This window comes from Phyllostomus discolor, chromosome 3 (assembly GCF_004126475.2).
Source record: "Phyllostomus discolor isolate MPI-MPIP mPhyDis1 chromosome 3, mPhyDis1.pri.v3, whole genome shotgun sequence".
Lineage (NCBI taxonomy): Eukaryota > Metazoa > Chordata > Mammalia > Chiroptera > Phyllostomidae > Phyllostomus > Phyllostomus discolor.
Genome location: NC_040905.2, coordinates 111,480,240 through 111,497,844, shown reverse-complemented (window position 1 = coordinate 111,497,844; position 17,605 = coordinate 111,480,240). Strand labels below are relative to the sequence as shown.

Here is a 17,605-nt window from a genome sequence, read left to right as displayed (position 1 = left end):
CTCTTTCTGTTCTGCTTGTTTGTTTATTTTGTTTTTTTAGATTCAATTGCTGATACATTATTTATTGCCATTTTATTGTTCATATTTTTTATCTTTTTCTTTTTCTTAAGACCCTTTAACATTTCTTATAACACCAGTTTGGTGGTGATGAACTCCTTTAGCTTTTTCTTATCTGGGAAGCTCTTTATCTGTCCTTTGACTACTCTTGGTTGGAGGTCCTTGCTTTTCATCACTTTGAATATTTCTCACCAATCCTTTCTAGCCTGCAAAGCTTCTTTGGAGAAATCAGCTGACAGTCTTATGGGGGCTTCCTTGTAGGTAACTGGCTTCTTTTCCCTTGCTGCTTTTAATTAAGATTTTCTCTTCGACTTGGCTGGCGTAGCTCAGTGGATTGAGCGCGGACTGGGAACCAAAGTGTCCCAGGTTCGATTCCCAGCCAGGGTACATTCCTGGGTTGCAGGCCATAACCCCCAGCAACCGTACATTGATGTCTCTGTCTCTGTCTCTCTGTCTCTCTCTCTCTGTCTCTCTCTCTCTCTCTCCCTCTCTCTCCCTCTCCCTTCCCTTCCTAAAAATAAAAATAAATAAAATCTTAAAAAAAAAAAGATTCTCTCTTTGTGTTTGACCTTTGGCGTTTTAATTATGATGTGTCTTATAGTGGGTCTCTTTGGGTCCATCTTGTTTGGAACTCTCTGTGCTTCCTGGACTTGTTTGTTTATTTCCTTCACCAAGTTAGGGAAGTTTTCTTTCATTATTTTTTCAAATGGGTTTCCAAATTCTTGGTCTCTTCTCCTTCCAGTATCTCTATGATGTCTGTATGCTTGAAGTTGTCCCAGAAGTGTCCTTACACTGTCCTCACTTTTTGGATTTTTTTTCTTCCTGCTGTTCTGATTGGTTGTTTTTTTGCTTCCTTATGTTCCAAATCACTGATTTGATTCTTAGCTTCATCCAGGCTAATGTTGATTCCCTGTGAAAATTTTTTTATTTCGATTAGTGTATCCTTTATTTCTGACTGGTTTTTTTATGCTGTTGATCCTAAGTTCTTTGAGCATCTCTATAACCGGTGTTTTGAACTCTGCATCTGATAGATTGTTTTTCTCCATTTTGTCTAGTTCTTTTTCACCAGAAAAGAACTGGTGTTCTGAAACGTCAGAACTTTGTTCTGTCGTTTCATTTGGACTCTGTTTCTTTGTCTCCTCATTTTGGCAGCGTCCTTATATTTGTTTTTGTGTGTTAGGTGGAGCTACTATACCTTCTAGGCTTGATGGAGTAGGTACCCTGTAGGGTCCAGTGGCACAGCCTCCCCTCTTACCCAAGCTGGGTACTCAAGGTGTGCCCACTGTGTCGACTGTGTACACCCACCTCTTGTAGTTGAGCCTTGATTGCTGTTGGGTTGGCACATCCAAGGTCAGCCATTGCCTGTGTTCTTTCCGGGATCACATAGCATTAGCCACATTAGCAGATGGCTGCTACTTGTGCTGGGCTTGGAGGTGACCAGGAGAGGCCAAGCTGTGAACCAAGGCCAGCTGCTCCTAGAACCCAGCTTAGGGCAACTTAGTGAGAGATACAGGGCTCACTGAAGCCAGATACTGCTTGTTTGAGAGAATTTAGGAAAATCTGAAGCATGGGCCAAGATAAACCATTCATATGGAAAAGCCACCGAAATCAACTTGGGTGGGCCTGAAAGTTGGATGAGGTCAGGCCTAAGGGAATCACTGGGGTGGGGTAAATAGTGTGATCTAGGCTGATGGAATCTCAGATATGGCACCTACCTGCTCTGTGTGATGGGGTCTCAGAAAAAGAACAATGGCTTCTGCCAGCATTTCTGTCTGGGAGAAAGCTTCTCTTCCAACTCTCATCCTGATTCCTGACAATTCTTTTCCTCCCCATGTATCCCTAATGCCTTTCAATCTGCCTTTCCTGTGTTGGAGCTCAGAGGGAGTGAATCTGAGTAAGTCTGCGAGTGGGCCTTTTAAGAGGAACTGCTTGGGATTCTAACAGTTTCTGTCTTCTGCAGCCTTAATTCCTGCTGATTTTTACAGCCAGAAGTTATGGGGACTTATCTTTCTGGTACTGGAACCCTGGGCTGGGGAGCCTAGTGTGGAGCCAGGACCCCTTGCTCTCGAGATATCCCTTCCAATTTTTATCTGCTACACATGGGTGTGGGACTAGCCCTTTCCCCATCTCTACCCTTTCTACCAGTATCAGTGTGGTTTCTTCTTTAATTCTGTAGTTGTAGGACTTCCATTCAGCTCCATTTCTGATAGTTCTGAATGATGATTATTCTATAGTTCAGCTGTAATTTTGATGTGGTTGTACAAGGAGAGAGCCATGTTTACCTGTGCTGCCATATTGACTAGAAGTACAGTTTGCTTTTTTTGTTGTTGAATTTTAGGAGTTCTCTATGTATTCTGGCTGTTAATCCCTTGTCAGATAAATAATTTACAAATATTTTCATTCCTTCTATGGATTGCCTTTTCACTTTATGGATAGTGTCTTTTGATGCAGATTTTTAGATATTTGTGAACTCCCACTTTGTTAGTATTTTCTCTTGTTGACTGTGCCTTTGGAGTCATATCCAAGAAATAATTGCCACAGCCAATGTCATGAAGCTTTTGTCCTGTGTCTTCTTCATATAATTTATTGTTTTAGGTCTTTCATTAAGGTTCTTGATTCATTTTGAGTAAATTTTTGTATATTTTGTATACAGGTAAGGGGCCAACTTTTTTTTTTTTTCTTTTTTGCCCTTGGATATCCAGTTTTCCCAGCACCATTTGTTGAAAAGACTATTACTCCCCTGTGAATGGTCTTGGTTCTCTTATCAAAAATCACTTGACAATATATATACAAGGGTTTATTTTTGGGTTCTCTATTCCATTAGTCTGTTATCAGCAATTTTTAACCTTTTCCAGCTCATGGCACACATAAACTGATTACTAAAATTCTGTGGCACACCAAAAAATACATTTTTTGCCAATCTGTCACAAAAAGTAGGACTTACTTTGATTCATTCACACCAGATGGCTATTGCTGTGTTGGCTGTTGTCATTTTTTAATTTGACAACATAAGGGAAAATTTGTCAGTGTCCCTGACTAAAAAGTTAGGTATTGCATTTTTTAAAAATTCTTATGACATACCAGTTGAAAATCGCTTTTCTATATGTCTGTCTTTACCCAATACCACACAATTTTGATTATTATAGCTTTGTAGTAGTTTTGAAACTAGAAGTGTGACTCTTCCAGCTTTGTTCTTATTTTTAAGATTGTTTTGGATATTCAGGGTCTTCTGATTCCATATGAATGTTAAAATGGGTTTTCTGTTTTTGCAAAACAACTCTCTTTAGGATTTTGATGGGATTGCATTGAATATGGAGAATACTTTGGGTAGTACTGACATTTTCATAACACGAGGTACTCTAGTCCATGAATGTGGCATATGTTTTCATTTATTTATGTTGTCTTTAATTTCTTTCAGCCATGTTTTATAGTTTTCATTGTGTAAGTCTTTCATGTCCTTGATGAATTTAGTTTCTAAGGTTTTTTAAAATATTGTGAATGTAATTTTTCATGTGTAGAAATGCAACTGATTTTTGCATGTTGACTATTGATTTAATCTTCTTAGTTATAGGTCTATTCAGATTTTCTTTTTCTTCATAATTTAGTCTTGTTTCTAGGAATTTGTCCATTTGACTTTGTACCCTATTATTTTGCTGAATTCATTTATTAGTCCACAGTGCTGTTTTTGGAATCTTTGGAATTTTCTACACACTAGACCATATAATCTGCAAGCAGAGATCATTTTACTTCTTACTTTCTAATTTGGATGCTTTTTGTTTCTTTCCCTTTTTTTTTCTGCCTAATTACTCTGGCTAGAACTTCAATACTGTGTTGAATAGAGGAGGTGAAAGCAGACATTCTTGCCTTGTTTCTGATTGTAGAGGAAACACTTTCAGTCTTTCACCATTGAGTATGATATTCACTGTGGATTTTTTACATACATTTTTTAGTATGTGGAGGTAGTTTCCTTCTATTTCTAGTTTGTTGAGTGTTTTTATTGTGAAAGGGTGTTGAATTTTGGAGGGTTTTTTTTGCATCGATTAAGATAATCATATGGGGTTTTTTCCCCCTTCATTCTGCTGATGTGGTGTTTTACATTGATAGGTTTTTGTACATTGAACCATCTTTGCATTCCAGGAATAAATTTCACTTGTCATGCTGTAGGATGCTTTTAATATGCTGTTGAATTCTGTTTGCTAGTATTCATTTGCTAGGATTTTTATATCACTGTTCCTTAGGGATAGTGGTCTGTACTATTCCTGTAGTGTGGTTGTATGGCTTTGGAATCAGGGTTGTTATACTGGCCACATGGAATGAGTTTAGAAATTTATCCTCGTCTTCAGTTTCTCTCTCTCTCTTTTTTTTTAAAGTTTGAGAAGGACTGATATTAGTTCTTTAAGTGTTTGGTGGAATTCACCAATGAAGCCATCAGGTCCAGGGCTGTGTTGTTGGGAGATTTTTTAATTTAATTTAATTTTTATTTTTAAAATAGTTTTTATTTTAAAATTAATAATTGATGTGCAATGTTATTAGTTTCAGGTGTACAATATAGTAAATACACATTTATATGCCTTATAAAGTGATTACCCTAGTAAATATAGTACCCATCTGACACCATATATAGTTATTACAATATTATTGGCTATACTTCCTATGCAGTACTTTATATCCCCATAACTCTACTGTAACTACCAACTTGTACTTCTTAATCCCCTTACTTTTTTCATTCTTCCCTCAACCACTATCCCTGATGGCAATTGTCAAAATGTTCTCTGTATCAATGAGTCTGTTTCTTTTCTGCGGTTTATTTTGTTTTTTAGATTCCATATATAAGTGAAGTTATATGTCATTTGTCTTTCTTTGACTTATTTCAGTCAGCACAATACTGTTTTAGGTCCATGATGTTGGGAGATTTTTGATTATTTAATTCTATTATTAGTTATAGGTCTATTCAGATTTTCTTTATAATTTAGTTTTAGTAGCTTTTTGTTTCTAGGAATTTGTCTATTTCGTGTAAGTTACCCAATTTGTTGACATACAGTCATTGATTACTTTCATATGTTATTAGCCATTTTATTTCTGTAGAATTGGTAGTAATGTCCCCACTTTCTTTGAAGTTTTATTTGTTTCTTTTTTAATGTTCCATGTTTAACTTCTGATTTTGGTAACTTGAGTCTTTTTCTTGACTTTAGCAGACTTTATTTTGCAGGCAAGAATGCAGTAGATGACATAAGGGTAACCATTTAACTGACTTAGCAGTGGTAAGGAGACTCTTCGGGCAACTGAAATTTCAAGAGGTCCAGGTTTAGGTCTAAGAAGGTGTGCATAATGTAGTCATGACACTGGAGATTCCTGTAGGTGAAGTTGTCAAATGACTTAGGAGGTGTAGCTGCTTGTGAAGGCTTTGCTTCTTGGGATTCGGTGACAGTCTCTTGTCTTCTCTTTTCTGTTAAAAAAGAGAAGCTGTAGAAGCAAGTCCTTGAAACATTCATTCTTCTAGATGCATAGTCTTCACTCCTCTAGCTTGTTCTTGCTGAAGCAGAAGGAGGGTAGCCATTGTGGTGCTAGACAGGCAGAAGTGCTCACAACTGTTCTCTCAAGTCTTTTGTATCTTTCTCTCCCTCTCTTTTTTATAGTGCAACACCTAGCTAAAGGATTGTCAGTTTTGTTGACTTTTTTGAGGAACCAACTTTTGACTTTATTGCTTTTCTCTGTTGTTTTTATTTTGTTTATCTCTGTTATAATATTTATTATTTATTATTCTGCTATATTTAGTTTCCTTATTTTTTAAGAATTTATTATTTATTGTTAGAGGTAGGGGAAGGGAGGGAGAAAGGGAGAGAAACATCCATCAGTTGCCTCTCATATGCACCCTGACCAGGGATGCAACCTGCAACCCAGGCATGTGCCCTGACTGGGAATTGAACCAGCAACCTTTAACTTTGCAGGATGATGCCCAAGTGACTGAGCCACACTGGTAAGGGCTATCTTTAGTTTCTTCAGTTGTAAATTTAGGTTGTTTGAGATTTAAAAAATTTTTTAAATTTATTTTTCAATTACATTTGACATACAGTATTGTTACTTTCAGATATATAACATAGTGATTAGACATTACCCTAGTAAGTCAAGTACCCATCTGACTCTATATATTATTATTGCAGTATTGACTATATCTCTATGCTGTACTTTATTTACATCACTGTGACTATTTTTAATTGCTGATTTGTTCTTCTTAATCCCTTTTACCTTTTTCATCCATTGCCTGCCAACCCCCCTTCTTGTCTGGTGAGCAACAGTTTGTTCTCTGTATCTGTCAGATTCTTTCTATATATTGTTGGTTCATTTCTTTTGTTTTTTTTAGATTCCACATCTAAGTGAAATCAAATGGTATTTGTCTTTCTCTGTTTGATCCTTTTCATTTAGCATAATACCATATGGGTCCATCCATGTTGCACACGGCAAGATTTCATTCTTTTTTTATGACTGGGTAATATTCCATTGTATATATGTGCCACATCTTATCCATTTATCTGTGGATGGACATTTGGGTTGCTTCCACACCTTGGCTATTGTAAATAATGCTGTGATGAACATACAGGAGCATGTATCTTTTTGAATTAGTGTTTGGCTGTCTTTGGATAAATACCCAGAATTGAAAATGCCAGGTCATATGGTAGTTCTGATTTTAATTTTTTGAGGAATCTTCATACTGTTTTCCATAGTGGCTATACCAATTTAGAATCCTACCAATGGCCACTGGCCAGGTAGCTCAGATGGTTAGAGCATTGGCCTGATATGCCAAGGTTGTGGGTTCAGTCTCTAGCCAGGGCACATGCAAGAAGCCACCAGTGAATGCATAAGTAAGTAGAACAACAAAAATTGATCTCTCTCTCTCTCTCTCAAAAGAAACAAAACTAATACAGAAAATTTAAAAAAAACCAACAAGAATCCCACCAACAATGTATGAGGAGGGTTCCTTTTTCTCCACATCCTTGTTAACACTTGTTTATTGGTGATTGCCATTCTGATATGTGTGAGGCGATACCTCGTTGTGGTTTCAGTTTGCATTTCCCTGATGATTAGTGGCATTGAGCATCTTTTCATATGTCTGCTGACCATTTCTATGTCCTCTTTGGAGAAATGTCTCTCTGTGTGCTCTGCCCATTTTTTAATTGGATTGTTTATTTTTATGGTGTTAAGTTGTATGAGTTCCTTATATATTTTGGATACCATCCTCTCATCAGATGTGTCATTTGTGAATATTTTCTCTCATTCATTGGGTTGTCTTTTGTTGATGGTTTCTTTTGCTGTGCAAAAGCTCTTTAGTTTGATGTAGTCCCATTTGTTTATTTTTTGTTTTCTCTCCCTTACCCAAAGAGACATATCTCAAAAATATTACCAAGAGCAATGTCAAAGAGTTTACTGCCTATGTTTTCTTCCAGAAGTTTTATGGTTTCAAGTCTAACATTTAAGTCTTTAATCTAGTTTGAGTTTATTCTTGCATATTGTATAAGAAAGTGGCCTAGTTTTGTTTTTTTTTATATGTACCTGTCCAGTTTTCCCAGCACAATTTATTGAAGAGACTATCTTTACCCTATTGTTGCCTCCTTTATCAGAGACTAATTAATTAATCATATAGGCATGGGTTTATTTCTGGGCTGTCTAGTCTGTTCCATTAATCTGTGTATCTGTTTTTATGCCAGTTCAATGCTGTTTTTTTTAAAGTTGTTATTTATTGGGTTGGCCAAAAAAGTTCATTTAGTTTTTTCTGTACAGTGGTTCTAATAGTGCTTAGTTGTCTTTAACTTCATTAGAAACAATTTTGTTAGATTGTATTGTGACAGCTGTCATCTCAGAGTGCATTTTAAAAAAGCTTATCAAAATTGGTGAATTTTTTGTAGCCATTTTAATATTGAAGATGGAAGAAAATATGCAATATTTTTGGCATATTATGCTTTATTATTTCAAGAAAGGTAAAAAACCACAACTGAAAAGCAAAAAAGATTTGTGTAGTATATGAAGAAGGCACTGTGACTGAACATGTCAAAAGTAGTTTATGAAGTTTCTTGGCACTCTAAAATATTGACATTTTGGCCAAAAAATTCTTTGCTACGGGGCTGTCTCGTGCATTGGAAGATGCATAGCAGCACCTGTGACCTCTACCCACTAGAAGCTAATAGCAAGAGACAGCCAACATACTCAAAATAGCTAAATCAATAGTTATTGTTGAAAATGAAAAAATGTGTCTTTTGTTTTACAGAAAATTCTAAAGCAACTTTTTGGCCAACCCATTATTTATTTTTAGAGAGGGGGAAGGGAGGGAGAAAGAGAGGGAGCAAAATATTGATGTGGGAGAGAAACATTAATTTGTTGTCTCAACCTGAGACCAAACCCGCAACCCAGTCATACGCCCTGACCAAGAATCGAACTGTTGACCTTTCGCTTTGCAGGGTTATGCCCAACCAACTGAGCTCCTCCAGTCAAGGCAACCAGTTATGATAGATAGCCTTATATATAGTTTGAAATCAGGTATGATACTTCTGACTTTATGCATTTTTCTCAAGACTGTTGTGACTATTAGGTCTTTTGTGGTTCCATATATATTTTATGATTATTCCAGTTCTGTGAAAAATGCCCTTTGTATTTTGGTAGGGATTGCATTGAATTTGTAGATTGCTTTGTGTAGTATGGACATTTAATTCTTCCTATACCATGTTCATGGACAGGAAGAATGTTAAAGGTATATCCTCAACTTACTTGTATCTTCTTCAGTTTCTTTCTTCAGTGTCTGTAGTTTTCCAAGTCTTTTACCTCCTCAGTTAAAATTATTCCTGGTATTTTTATTCCATCTTACCATTCATTGTAAATGGAATTTTTAAAAAATTTCTGTTTAAGAGAATTTGTTATTGGTATGTAAAATGCAACTGATTTCTGAATATTAATTTTGTATCCTACCAGGTTACTGAATTCACTTATTAGTACTAAGAGTTGCTTGTTGGAATCTTTAGGATTCTTTCTATATAATATCATGTCATCTACAAATAATGACACTTTTATGTCTTTTTTTAAAGATTTTATTTACTTATTTTTAGAGAGAGGGGCAGAGAGAGAGAAAAAGAGGGAGAGAAACATCAGTGTATGGTTGCCTCTTGTGCACCTGCTACCGGAGACCTGGCCTGCAACCTGACTGGGAATTGAGCCAGCAACCCTTTGGTTCACAGGCCAGCACTCAATCCACTGAGCTACACCAGCCAGGGCAATGTCTTTCTTTTTGATTTGGATGCATTTTATCTCTTGTCTGATTTCTGTGGCTAGAACTTCCAATTCTGTAATCAAAAAGTAGTGAAAGTGGACATCCCTGTCTTGTTCCTGATCTTAAAGAAAAAGCTTTCAGCTTTTCACCATTGAGTATGATATTAGCTGTGATTTGTCACATTCAGTCTTTATTTTTTAAACTTATTTTTATTGCATTTTTTCCAGCACCATTCATCCCCCTTATACCCTATTCCACCTGCACCTACTTCCCTCTCCCCTATAGTCACCACACTGCTTTCCATGTCCATGAGTCCTTTTCTTTGATCCCTCCACCCCCTCAACGCCCACCACAGCACTGTCAGCCTGCTCTCTATCTATGAGTCTGTGCTTGTTCAGTGTGTTCATTAGAGTCCACATATGAGTGAAATTATATGGTATTTGTTTTTTTCTGACTGGATTCTTTTACTTAGCATAATGTTCTCCAAGTCCATCTGTACTGTCACAAAGGGTAAAATTTTCTTCTTTTTTTATGGCCAAGTAGTGTATTACATTGTATAACTATCCCATAGTTGTTTTCTCTACTCATCTACAGATGCACACTTGGCCTGCTTTTATATCTTGGTGATTGTTAGTGACTCTGCAATGAACATAGGGGTGCTTAAGTTCTTTGATAATAATTGCATTGAATCTGTAGATTGCTTTGGGTAGTATGGATATTTTAATGATGTAAATTTTTCCTCTCCATGAACACAGTATATGCTTCCACTTTTTTGTATCTTCTTCAGTTTTTTTTTTTCAGTGTCTTATAATTTTCCAAGTACAGAATCTTTTATATCCTTGGTTAGATTTGTTCCTGTGTATTTTATTCTTTTTGAAGCAATTGTGAATGGGATTGTTTTCTTAATTTCCCTTTCTGATAATTCATTATTGGCATATAAAAATGGAACTGATTTCTGGATATTAATTTTTTATCCTGCTACTTTACTGAATTAATTTATCAGTTGTAGTAGTTTCTTGGTGGAATCTCTAGGGTTCTTTACAGTATCATGTCATCTGCAAATAATGACAATTTTACTTCTTCCTTTCCAATTTGGATGCCTCTTATTTCTTCTTCTGTGGTTGCTGTGACTAGGACTTCCATGATCATGTTGAATGAGAGAGGTGAAAGCAGACATTCCTGTCTTGTTCTTGATCTTAAGGAGAATGCTTGTAGTTTTTGTCTTTTGAATATGATGCTGGCAGTGGGTTAGTCATATATGGCCTTTATTATTTTGAGTTGTGTTCTCTCTATTCCCACTTTGCTGAGCATTTTTATCACAAGTGGGTGCTAGATATTATGAAATGCTTTTTCTGCATCTCTTGATATGAGCATGTGATTTTTATCCTTCATCTTATTTATGTGGTGTATCATGTTTATGGATTTGCAAATATTGTACCAACCTTGCATCTCTGGATTAAATCCCACTTGATCATGCTGTATGAGGTTTTTGATGTATTGCTAATATTTTGTTGAGGGTTTTAGGTTGTTTATTCACTAGGGATATTGGCTTATAATTTTCTTTCTTTGAAATGTCTTTATCTCATTTTGGAATTAGGATAGTACTAGCCTTGTAAAATGAGCTTGGGAGTCCTTCCTCCTCTTGACTTTTTTGTAGTAGTTTGAGAAGGAGAGGTGTTAGATTTTCTCAGAATGTTTGGTAAAATCACTTGTGAAGCCATCTGGTCCACAGCTTTTGTTTGTTGGAATTTTTTGATTACTGCTTCAGTTTCATTAGGTGTAATCTGTCTATTCAAATTCTCTGATTCTTCCTGATTTAGTTTTGGAAGATTGTATGTTTCTAGGAATTTATTCATTTCTTCCAGGTGTCCAATCTGTTGGCATATAGTTGTTTGTAATGTTTTCTTACACTCCTTTGGATTTCTTGGGTGTCAGTTGTTATCGCTCCTCTTTTCATTTCTGATTTTATTTATTTGGGTCCTCTCTCTTTTTTTCCTGATGAGTCTGGTTAAAGGTCTGTCAATCATTTCTGTGTTTACAAAGAGCCAGTTCTTGGACTCATTGATCTTTTGTATAATTTTTTTAGACTCTATTTCATGTGTTTCTGCTCTGATGTTTATTATTTCCTTTCTTCTACTCACTTTGGGCTTTGTTTTTCTTTTTCAAGTTCCTTTAAGAGTAAAGTTCGGTTGTTTGAGCTTTTTTGTTCATTTGTTTATTGAGATAATGTAATGCTGTGAATTTCCCTCTTAGGATTGCTTTCCCTTTGTCCCACAGATTTTGGGTTGTTGTGTTCTCATTTTCATTTGTTACAAAGTGTCTTTTGATTTTTTCCTTGATCTCATTGTTCACTCGTTCATTGTTTAATAACATGTTATTTAGCTTCTATGTTTTTGTGTATTTTTAAATTTTCCTTTCTTGTGATTAATTTCTCATTTCATAATATTGTGGTCAGAGAAGATGCCTGATATGTTTGATGTGATTTCTTAAATGTATTGAGACTTGTTCTCTGTCCTAACATGTAGTCTATCCTAGAAAATGTTCCATGTGTACTTAAAAAGAATGTATATTCTGCTTTGAGCTGGAGTGCTCTGAAATTATCAAATCCATTTGGGAATTCTGGCCAAGATGCAGGTGTAGGTAGACACACTGTGCCTCTTCCCACAACCAAAAGGACAACAACAAATTTAAAAACAAAAAACAACCAGAACTGACAGAAAATTGAACTGTATGGAAGTCTGACAACCAAGGAGTTAAAGAAGAAACATTCATCCAGACTGATAGGAGGGGCAGAGACTGGCAGCCAGGGTGGAGAGGACTCCCGGTAAGGTAGTGGGTGGTGGAGTGGATGATCCCACATTCGTGTGCTTATAAATGGGGAAGATAAACTGGGGAGTGAGACAGACTGCGCAACCCAAGGTTCCAGTGCAGGGAAATAAAGCCTCAAAGCCTCCGAGTAAAAACACCTGTGGAGGTTGAGGTGGCATCAGGAGAAACTCCCAGCCTCACAAGAGAGTTTGTTGGAGAGACCCACAGGTGTTTTTACACAAACCCACCCACCTGGGAATCAGCACCAGAAGGGCCCACCTTGATTGTGGGAAGTGGGGGAAGTGACTGAAAACCAGTAGAGAGTGGAGCAAGCTGCACCATTGCCTCTTGAACCCCTCTCCCACATACAGTGTCACAATGTGGCGGTGTGGGTTGCCCCACCCTGGCGAACACCTAAGGCTCCACCCTTTATTATATAACAGGCATGCCGAGACAAAAAAAAAAAAATGGCCCAAATGAAAGAACAGATCAAAGCTCCAGAAAAAATACAGCTAAGTGACGAAGAGATAGCCAACCTATCAGATGCACAGTTCAAAACACTCGTTATCAGGATGCTCACATAATTGGTTGAATATGGTTGCAAATTATAGGAAAAAGTGAAGGCTATGAAAAGTGAAATAAAGGAAAATGTACAGGGAACCAACAGTGACAGGAAGGAAACTGGGACTCTTATCAATGATGTGGACCAGAAGGAAGAAATAAACATTCAAGTGGAACAGAATGAAGAAACAAAGATTCAAAAAAATTAGAGGAGAGGCTTAGGAACCTCCAGGACATCTTTAAACATTCCAGCATCCGAATTATAGGGGTGCCAGGAGGAGAAGGGAAAGAGCAAGAAATTGAAAACTTATTTCAAGAAATAATGAAGAACTTCCCCAGTCTGGCAAAGGAAATAGACTTCCAGGAAGTCCAGGAAGCTGAGAGAGTCCCAAAGAAGTTGGGCCCAAGGAAGCACACACCAAGGCACATCATAATTACATTACCCAAGATAAAAGAGATGGAGAGAATCTTAAAAGCAGCAAGAGAAAAGGCGACAGTTACCTACAAAGGAGTTCCCATAAGACTGTCAGCTGATTTCTCAAAAGAAACTTTGCAGGCAAGGAGGGGCCGGAAAGAAGTAAGGCAAGGACCTACATCCAAGATTACTCTATTCAGCAAAGCTATCATTTAGAATAAAAGGGCAGATAAACTGTTTCCCAGATAAAGTCAAATTAAAGGAGTTCATCATTACCAAGCCCTTATTATATGAAATGTTAAAGGGACTTAGAAAAAAAAGATAAAAAATATGAACAGTAAAATGACAACAAACTCACAGTTATTAACAACTGAACCTAAAACAAAAATAAAAACAAACTAAGTTAACAATTAGGAACAGAACCACAGAAATGGAGATCACATGGAAGGTTATCAGTGGGGGGCAGTGGGAAGGGGAGAGAGGGGGAAAAGGTACAGGGAATAAGAAGCATAAATGGTAGGTAGAAAATAGGCAGGGGGAGGTTAAGAATAGTATAGGAAATGTAGAAGCCAAAGAACTTAGCTGTATGATCCATGGGCCTGAACTAAAGTGGGGGAATGCAGGTGCAGGGGTATGCAGGGTAGAGGGGAATAAAAGGGGGAAAATGGGACAACTGTAATAGCATAATCAATAAAATATGTATATAAAAAAAGAACCTATAGGGAAAAACCTAACAAAAGAAACCCATTTGATCTAGTGTGTCATTGAAGGCTACTGTCTCCTTGTTAATTTTCTTTCTGGAAAATCTGTCCATTGAAGTCAATGGAGTGTTAAAACCCCCCACTTTGACTGTATTTCTGTCGATCTCTCCCTTTATGTCCATCAAGATTTGCTTTACATATTTAGGTGCCCCTGTATTTGGTGTATGAGTGTTTACTAGGGTTATATCTTCTTGTTGGATTGTTTCCTTTATCATTATATAGTGTCCTTCTGTGTCTCTTCCTATAGTCTTGGTTTTAAAGTTAATTTAGTTGGGCATAAATATTGCTACCCCAGCTTTGTTTCCCTTTTCCATTTGCATGAATTTTTTTTCCATGCCTTTACTTTTAGTCTGTATGTATCTTTCATTGTGAAGTGGGTCTCTTGGAGACAGCATATATGTGGGTCTTGTTTTCTTATCTGTTCAGCTACCCTGTGTCTTTTGGTTGGAGCATTCAAGCCATTTACATTTAAAGTGATTAATAATAGATATATACTTATTGCCATTTATTTTTAACAACCTTATTTTGCTCTGTATAATGTGCAACCATATACAATGCACACACACATTTTTGTGCACATTATACATGGGATTATTATACCAGTATACCCATGGTATGTAATCATCATACCCATGTATAATGTGCATCCTTATTTTTCCCTCAAAAATTTGGGCAAAAAAGTATGCATTATACATGCAAAATACAGTGTTTTGTTTTTTTATACTTTCACTTTTTATTCTTAAAGTAAACTCTTTAACCTTTCTTGCAGTACTGGTTTGGTAGTAACAGACTCCTTCAGCTTTTTCTGGTTAGGAAGCTCTTTATTTTTTCTTCAATTTTAAATGATGGCCTTGATGGGTAAAGTAGTCTTGGTTGTAGGTCCTTGGTTTTCATCACCTTGAATATTTTATGCCAGTCCCTTTTGGCCTGAAATGCTTCTGTTGAAAAATCAGATGACAGTCTAATTGGGAGCTCCCTTGTAGGTAGCCAGCTGCTTTTCTCTTATGGCTTTTAAGATTCTCTCCTTGTCTTTAAGCTTTGCCATTTTAATTATGATGTGTCTTGGTGTGTGAGTCTGTTTGGGTCCATATTGTTTAGGACTGTATGCTTTCTGGACTTTTGTGTCTTTTTTCCTTTACCAGGTTAGGGAAGTTTTTGGTCATTATTTCTTCAAATAGGTTCTTGATCCCTTTCTCTCTTCTCCTGCTGGTATCCCCATGATATGGATGTTGTTAAGCTTCATGTTGTCCCTAAGATTTCTTAAACTCTCCTCAGTTTTTAAAACTCTTTTTTCTTTTTGTTGCTCTGCATGGGTGTTCTTTTCTGCCTTGTTTTCCAGATTGCTGATTTGATCCTCTGCTTCATCTAACCTGTTTATTCCTTCTAGTGTGTTATTTCAAGTACTGCATTCATTATTTCTGACTGGCCCTTTTTTATGGTTTCTATGTCTTTTTTCATGCTGTTGAGCATCCTTCTAATCATTACGCTAAACTCTGTACCTGATAGATTGCTCGCCCCTATTTCATTTAGTTCTTCTTTTGGAGAATTCCCTTGTTCTTTTATTTGGGACCTATTTTTTTGTCTTCCCATTTTTGCTGCCTCTTTGTGTTTGTTTCTGTGTATTAGCTAGATCTGCAAAGACTCTGGTGTGCATACTGCCTGTGACTGGCCCTGGACAACCTTTTTGGAGCTATCAGTGATTCATAGCTTGTGGCTCCCTCTGCTGGTCCTGGGTGTGTGCAGAAAGAACCAAACTGCACACCTAGGCAGGCTTTTACTAGTACTGACCCTGCGGGAAGGTCAGCTAAAGTGTCAAAGCTTCCAGAGATCTGCCTTCACCTGTACACTTTTTAATAGGCTTAATTAATAAATGTCCTCCAGCTGTACTCCTCAGCAGTTTGGCATAGCTCCACAGTGTGGGGCTATTACTTCCCCCCAGGCTGAAGCCACATGAAGGAGAGTGCTTTGCTGGAAAAAGATGGCTTCTACAGTATGGGGAATGACTGAGTATAGGGATCCTGGCAGCTAACCCTTCAGCACTCTCCCCAGAGCCACCAGCCCCAGACTCTGCTCATGTGACTCTAGTCTGTTTTGCCCTCTCTCTGCTGCAGCCCAGGGTAAGTGACTGCAAGCAAAATTTTATGTGTTTGCCTTTTAAGAGGGTGTCCGCATCTCTGGCTGTCTGTCTCTGGCAGATAGAAACCCTACTGATTTTCACAGCCAGATGTTATTTGGGTTCTTTTCTTGGTTCTGGTGTTCTAGCCTGGGAAGTCCAGCTTGGGTTTTAGACCCCACACTTCTCAGTGGGGACCTGCCTGGCCACTGAAATACTCCTTTGGAACTTCAGCTGCCGCCAATGAGAGCCCAGCCAGCCCTCTCTGCACTTACTACCAGTCTTGATATAGTGATGTGATTTCTTCTGTTAAGTCCTTGGTTATAAGGCTTCACTCCAGCTTGTGTTCAGTTGGTTATTCAAGTTGATTTTTCTATAATCTAGTTGTAATTCCAGTTTGGTCCTGGGAGGAAGTTAGTGTAGCTTCCATCTACTCTGCTGCCTTCTTGGATCCTCCACATATAGTCTTTATTATGTTGTAGTATGTTCCTTCTATTATCCCCTTTGCTGAGAATTGTTATTATATTGGGTTTGCCAAAAAGTCTGTATGTTTTTTCCAAAAAATAAGAGACACATTTTTTATTTTCACCAATAACTTTGTTGATTTGGATATTTTGAGTATGTTGGCTATCTCCCACATGGTATGATGTTGATTGTTCTCAATTAATGTCTCAATTTGATTACTATCAACTTCAACTGGTCAACTTCAACTGCTATCAGCTTCAGTGTGTGGAACATCATCCAGTGAGAAATCTCCAGCACAAAACTTCACAAACCATTTCTAACACATTCAATCTGTTACAGCACCTTCTCCATACACTGCATACATCTTTTTTTTTTGCATTTCAGTTGCGTTTTTACCTTTCTTGAAATAAAGCATAATATGCTGAAAATGTTGCTTATTTTCTTCCATCTTCAATATTAAAATGGCTGCACAAAAATTCACCAATTTTGATTTTTTTTAAATGTACACTGAGATGACAGCTATTGCAATACAATCTAATAAGATGATTTCAAATGAAGTTAAAGACAGCTAAGAGCGACTAGGACCATCTTATGGAAAGAATCAAAGGAACTTTTTGGCCAAGCCAATATTTCCTTCCTTCTACTCACTTTGGGCTGTATTTGTTCTTTTTCTAGTTCTTTTAAATGTAAGAGTAGATTGTTTATTTGAGACTTTTTGTTCTTCTTGAGTATGGCCTGTATTTCTGTGAATTTCCCTCTTAGAACTGTTTTGGCTGTGTCCTATTGATTTTAGATCATTTTGTTTTTATTTTCATTTTTCTCAAGGTATCTTTGGTATCTTCCTTCATGTCATCATTAACCCATTCATTGTTTAGTAGCATGTTACTTAGCTTCCATATATTGTGTGTTCTTTAGTTTTCTTCTTGTAATTGATTTCTAGTTTATACCATTGTGATCAGAGAAGATGCTTGGTATGATTTCAGTGTTTTTAAATTTACTGAGACTTGTTTTGTGGCCTAATATGCTTTGTCTTGGACAGTGTTCCATGCGTGCTTGAAAAGAATTTATATTCTGCTGCTTTTGGGTGAAATGTTGTAAATATATCAAGTTTATCTGGTCTGATGTGACATTTAAGGCCTCTTTTTCCTTTTTGATTTTCTGTCTGGATAGTT

The 17,605-nt window shown here is 37.0% G+C and overlaps 1 protein-coding gene across 7 annotated transcripts in view; it reads left to right on the top strand.

Moving 5' to 3' along the window:
* The window catches only part of UBN1 (ubinuclein 1), a 58,095-nt gene that overhangs the window by 23,439 nt on the left and 17,051 nt on the right, over positions 1-17,605 (top strand). The window lies entirely within an intron of this gene.